This window comes from Canis aureus, chromosome 9 (genome assembly GCF_053574225.1).
Source record: "Canis aureus isolate CA01 chromosome 9, VMU_Caureus_v.1.0, whole genome shotgun sequence".
Lineage (NCBI taxonomy): Eukaryota > Metazoa > Chordata > Mammalia > Carnivora > Canidae > Canis > Canis aureus.
Genome location: NC_135619.1, coordinates 62,558,378 through 62,564,904, shown reverse-complemented (window position 1 = coordinate 62,564,904; position 6,527 = coordinate 62,558,378).

The window sequence follows — 6,527 nt, the reverse complement described above, 5'->3', positions numbered from 1 at the left end:
CAGACTCCTGGTGGAGGAGCCTGTTCTGCAGCACCGCTCTCCACTTTTCTGGGAAGAAGTGGGTGTCTGTCTCCACCGACCATTGAGCAGCTGCCAATATCCACCATTTGCAGCTCCTCGATCCCCATTTCTTTTATGTAACTTGGAGAGAGAGCACCTTGATGAAAGTGTGTTAAACAGTAATGCAGACCATGTCAGTGGGATCCCGCTTAACATTCAAGTGGCCTGTCTTTCGTATACCATGAACCTCTGGGAAGCCAATAAATGTCAAAGAAATGTCAAATTGTGTATGTATTTATTGGGCCCCCAGTGCATCTCTGAGGAAGCTTTGTGGCATTTGGTCATCACATTCTTTGAAGGCATCACACAGAGTAGGTGCTGTAAATACATCAAACGGATTCAGCATCCCCCTCTCCGTGGCCGACGGCCCAGCACTGGAGTGTGCAAGGCACTTCCCTCTTGGGGGCTGGCTTTGCCAGATGATTCTTTTAGCTCTGAAATCAAAAGTAGGTGGGCCGTCACGTCCCCACATCAGTAAAGGCCCAAGTTTGGATGTCTTTGATGTAAAAGTAGAAACCTTTATATGTTGCATGGAAATAAGCTGCCAGGATTTTTAGCAGCTGCCTGGCGGGTGAAGGAAGGCGAGCAGGGAGGTGGGCGCTATGGAAGAAAAGTAGGGAGACCCTTAGTGTCTGCAGCTGGTATCAGCGGGGCTCTCTGAGACCCCTGTAGCCCTTACCCAGGAGGTCATGTGCATCCTTCTCTCTGCAACTTGTACAGAAAGACCCCCTGGGGGTCCAGTCTTTCTGAGACAGCCTGGCCTTCAAGGACTGAGCTGAATTCACAGGTAGCCAGTTTGGATATTTGTCATTCTTTTTACTAAAACTGGAAGCAATTGTGACAAACTTCTTATTAAAAAACCTCCATCGATATGAGAAATAAATTACTTGTTTTCTTTTTGCTGTCTCTTCCTGCGGCCATTCTCTCAAACTACCTGAATTCTATAGCCTCAATTTTTCTTTTTCTAATATTGGGAAGCCAACATTTCGAAAGGGCCCCCTGCATGACTGGCACCATGTTCAGCCACTCACGCTTAAGTGATCTGTAGATAGGCCTGCGAAGCGTGCGGAGTTATCCCCTTTTGACTAGTGATGGGACCAAGTAATCCAACCTGCTCAGTGCCAAAGCAAGAGTTGGAGCCCTGGCTTTCCTAGGCCTCTCCACTATCCCAATCTGTTTTGCGCTCACCACCATGGGGTTATGCCCAGAAAATGCCTGCTCCTGCATTTTGGAGCCTTTTTTTTTTTTTTTAAGGTTTTATTTATTCATTCATGAGAGACACAAGAGAGAGGCAGAGACACAGGCAGAGGGAGAAGCAGGTTCCCTGTGGGGAGCCCAATGCAGGACTTGATCCCAGGACCCCGGGGTCATGCCCTGAGCCAAAGGCAGATTGCTGAGCCACCACCCAGGTGCCTGTCCTTCCTTCCTTCCTTCCTTTCTTTTTCTTTCTTTCTTTCTTTCTTTCTTTCTTTCTTTCTTTCTTTCTTTCTTTCTTTCTTTCCTTCTTTCTTTCTCCCTTCCTTTCTTTCTTTCTTTCTTTCTTTCCTTTTCTTTTTCTTTTTTTCCTTCCTTTCTTCTTTTTTTAATAGGAAATGGAATCCCAGTCCCTATGGAGAAGATGCTAGGTCAATCATCAATCCATGCAGTTGAAGGCAAAAATGATGAAGAATGGGATACGCTGAAATTGAGGTGAGTGTCGCTAAGTATAGTAATTCTGCTATATGTTACCTATTTGAAGCCTTTTAAAAACACAGAGGCTTGAATGGAAAGCTGATTGGTCATCCAGGAAAAGCATTAAGCTGAGAAGTTAAGGCTGGGCATGTCTGCGTGTAAAACACACTAAAAGATTTCAAAGAATCTGTCTCTTCAGCAATAAATAGGAGGGACCTGAAACTACATATGGACAAAGTCGTGTTTGTAGAAGAACTTTGGAGTTTTGGAAAGAAAACTTTTGAAAGGAGGCTCCATCAATTTAGTTTTATTGTTAGAATCCCCCTTTCTTCCCCTTTGATAAACTGCCTTCATTTGTTCTGTCCCCCTCTTGTCTATTATGAAATAGTTTTGCACTTGAATCAACCTGCGGATTGCTCCTCAGTGTATCCTCCTAGTGGAGGACTCGGCCTCTTATCCAGCGGGGATTTATTCCTGCGCTAGACATTTGCTTATATGTCCTTCTGAAATATTCCTCCCCTCAAGAACTGTATTGACCACACTAAAAGGAGCATCCTTCACTGTGGAAGACAAGAGACATTTTCTGGCTTTTTCTCTGGAATTGCACTAACGGAAAGTTTTGTGGCTTAGAAAAAGAAAGTCCAGATGCCTAGTGAAATTGTTAGACTTAGAAGAATATTGATAATTTGGACCCCACCAGTGTAGGGTGTGCTCCAAGTCAGACATATGCTTGAAAGGTTACATTCATTAATATTGAAAGCCAGGCTACACAGCACATGTTTGACTTCCCCTGAGAACATAGTTTTGAACGTCCATTTGACACCTATTTCTATATCAGTCATTGATGTGTTGTTTACTCATCATTTAAATCTGATCATTAAAACAAATCCAGAAGGAAATTGACTTGCTAATTTGCCCTGATCCCATTTTTGGCTACAATATATGGTTGTACTTAATAAGCTTGCATGTCTTTGAATATCCAGTAGCTCAGGACTTTTTCTCTGACTAATCTTAGGCAGAGTCAATCTAATTAATGAGGGTATTTTTTTTTTTTTTTTGTATTTCAGTGTTGACAGCTTCCTTTTCATATATTTAAATTATAGTCCAGAATTCTTATTCCTAGAAGTAAAAACAGATTACACAGGGGTTTTGAAAATATTAACAAATGGCAACTGTATAGTGTTTAGTAAGGAAAGTTATAGATGCTCTGAAGCTCATTTCTTAATCTTGGTTAGTATCACAGGTTCATGGTGGTTGATTTTATGAGTCAACTTGGCTGGGCCATGGTGCCTAGATTGTTAGTCAAATATTCTAGACGCTTCTATGAAGGTATTTTTTGAAGGAGATTAACATTTAAATTGGTAGGCTTTGAGTAAAGTGGATTATCCTTCATGATGTAGTGGATCTTATCCAATCAGTTGCAGACCTTAGTAGAGCAAAGCCTGGTCTCCCCAGGAGAGAAAGAATTCTTCCAGCAATTGGCCTTTGAACTGAGCTGCAACTGGGTTTCTAGCCTGCCAGCCTACCCTGTAGATTTTGGACATGCACCTCCACAATCACATGGGCCAATACTTTAACATTGATATCAATCCTCCCCCAATATACATATGTCTATAGATTTTTATATAGATCTTGTTTGTTTTCTGGAGAACCCTGACTAACACAAGAGGCTTCTCAGAATATTAACTGTCTGAAAAAGTACCTAGCACTATGCTTGGCACATTAAAAAAAAAAAAAAGATTATTTAAAGCTTTGTATGAGGGGCACCTGGGTGGCTCAGTTGATTAAGCATCTGTCTTTGACTCAGGTAGTGATCCCGGGGTCCTGGGATTGAGTCCCACATTGGTCTCCTCGCTCAGCGTGAAGTCTACTTCTCTTTCTCCCTCTGCCCTTCCCATTGCTTGTGTGAGTGTGCTCCCTCTCTCAAATAAATAAAATCTTGGAAAAAAAAATAAAGCTTTGTGTGTGTGGTGAGTTGGCCAGTTTTTAGGTCTGATAAAGAACGATCTTTAATAAAGTTATTTGTCTCTACTTTCTGTCCTATGCTTGTATAGTATTTAGTACAATGGTAATGGTTAGTAAACATATGCAAGAATTTTGTAGAACACCTGGACGAGAGAGGGCAAAGCAATCTGATGGAACAAAACCAGAGAGAAAATAAACTTTAATTTTGTGGCAAGATTCTGTTCACAGAAATGGTTTTAGGCAGTTTCTAAATGCCAGGCGTAAACTAGCACATGTGAAAAGTGGAAGAGTAGAGGTTGTTGAATTTAAACAGAAGATGTTAATTTTTTAGGTGTTTAAGGGAACTTTGGAGTATTTATACAAGTGCAATGGGCCTCCAGCGGATAGTTCAGATAATAAGAGATATGCTGGTTTCCATGCAATCAAGTAATAAAATGTGTAATGTTCATTCCGTGAAATGGTATTTTTTCCTTCATAATAGTGATGCATTAGAAAATATAGACAATTTGGCAAATATAGAAAGATAGAAAGTAGGGTGGGGATCACTTTAAAAAGATGATTAGTATCAATATTTTGGGGTGTTTCTCAGTGTTTGGATTTTACATAGTTGTATTATGTTATAATATATAAAATAATTTGTATTACTGTTTTTTTCTGTTTATGTAAAACAAATATTTAACGAAAATTTATGGAAGTGTGGCCATATTATCCAAGGAAAACAGTTAACGTCCCTGGAAGTCAGAGCAAAAGACTGTAAAAAATTAAAGAGAATCTGTTATTACTGTTAGAACATTCTTTCCCTTCCTGGTTGGTCGTTTGCATCTCTGCTTGACTCTCTGGACTATAAAACCACAGTGGTATTTCAAAGGGGAGCTGTCCAGGCAGTGGTCAAGTGTCCCGGTTCCAAAGCCAGACAGCCTGGTTCAAATCCCAACTTGGCTGCACCCCTGTAAAGGAAGCTTGGGCAAGTTTCTTCCATCCATATAGTGGACATTAGAAAAGTTCTTTCATAGTGGTTGCAAGGATAACATGAGAACATTGGGAAAACACCTCATATGGTGCTTAGAACATAGCAAAGCTCTCAATTGATCATTTATTATTAGATGATATGAGACTGCTTCTAATTATATAGCATTAATATAATTTGCAAAGACCTAAGTCCCTAGTTAGCGACTGCAAGGTAACATGTGCATTACATACATACCTCATTAATACAGCCATTCATCACAGCGGTTAGTGGAACAGGTATGGCCAGGGCCATTTTGCAGATGAGGCATCTGAGGCTTAGGGAAGTTGCTTAGTTTTGCTGAAGTCTAACAGCTGGTTAGCAGGGAGGCATGCCACTAATTGTCTTGACCTCTCTGTGGCCTCTAAAACAAGGAAAGCCCAGGTACCTCTAGTCTCATCTGTGCAGTTGTGGGAGCAGCTGTAATTGGAGAAGGAAGTGGAAGGGCAAGGAAAGGGGGGATTTGAAGGAAGTTTTTCATGGTCTACAAGTTCTGAGGATTCATGTAAAGAATGGGAGTGATTCCAGAATATTTCAGGGACTGGACTCACTCTTTCAGCCACATTGCTCAGATTAGGCCATGTGAGTTAACAGATTCTTGACCAATTGTGTTCAAAATCTTTTTCATTAAAAATAAGAAATAACAACTAAAATGGAGAATGTCTGTTTTCCAGGAGGAATTGTGGAAAAGGAAGACACATTTTCCTTCTTCAGTGTTCTCCAGAAAATAAGTCATTGCATCTGAGAATGGCAGCAGAGAATTCGGGTCTGTTCCTATGCATGATTATGTGATGTGCCAACAGCTTGTGAAGGAAACACCCAGGGTAATTTATCAAGGAAACTGCTTTTGACTCTATTCTTTTCCCATGGCATTTTGGTGTTTAGCATGACAAGCTTGTGAAATTGCAACAGCTAGGCAAGGAGGGGGGCAATTTGATCCAGCTCCTTTTGCAGATGAAAGAGAAGGGCAAAACCAAATGAACAGGTATTGAGCCTTTTGGATGCACTGGGTCTGGGGCTAGGGGCTTTAACGTCCATCTAAACAGACATTGACTTTCACACATCCAAATGAATTGTCACAGTGTTCATTTATTAATTCTGCTAATATTTATCGAGTGCCTACCAGTGAGCAGATCCTAGGTCAGGTGCTGGGTTTACAAGGTGAGAAGGTAGAAACAGGGAGTAGCCTAGCCATTTGGGTCTCTGCTGGGCTGCTGAGCTAGGGGGTGGTGGAAGAAAAAAATAACAGGTGTCCCTCCCCTGATGGGGTTTGCAACTGGAGCTGAGGGTGTTTGGAATAGCTGTGCAGGCAGGCAAGTAATGAGGCTGCGGTTCCTCACACCCCTGTGATTCCTTCTGGGCTACTCTTGCACCTCATCTCTAAGGGAATCTTGGAGGACTGCATTTAAAAGGCTGCATTTCTTAACTCTCTTCCTCCAGCTCCTAAGTAGTTTGTCTCAACTGCCCCCCCACCCCCACCCCATGGCTGAAGTGTGAGCAAGTCTCTTCTTGTCCTGTGTGTTTTCGTCTCTAGCTCTCTGCTCCTCCTTCTCTCCCTTTACCCCCCCCCCCCCACAGCAGGGCTGGAGATTGGGTAATGACAAGTGAAATAGCATAAATGGCCTCCCAAAATAGAGCAAAAGCGTGCGTGACCATTGTTCACAGGTCTTCAGCTACTCTTGCCTTTCAGGAAGCTGTCTCAGTGGGAAATCCCGGCTCCCGAGTCTCCTTCCTGGACTTTAAAGTAAGAGCCACTTGCCACTGTGGCAAGTCTCTCCCGTCCAATTAAGTGGTGCACACATGATGATAGGCCATAGAGAAAGGC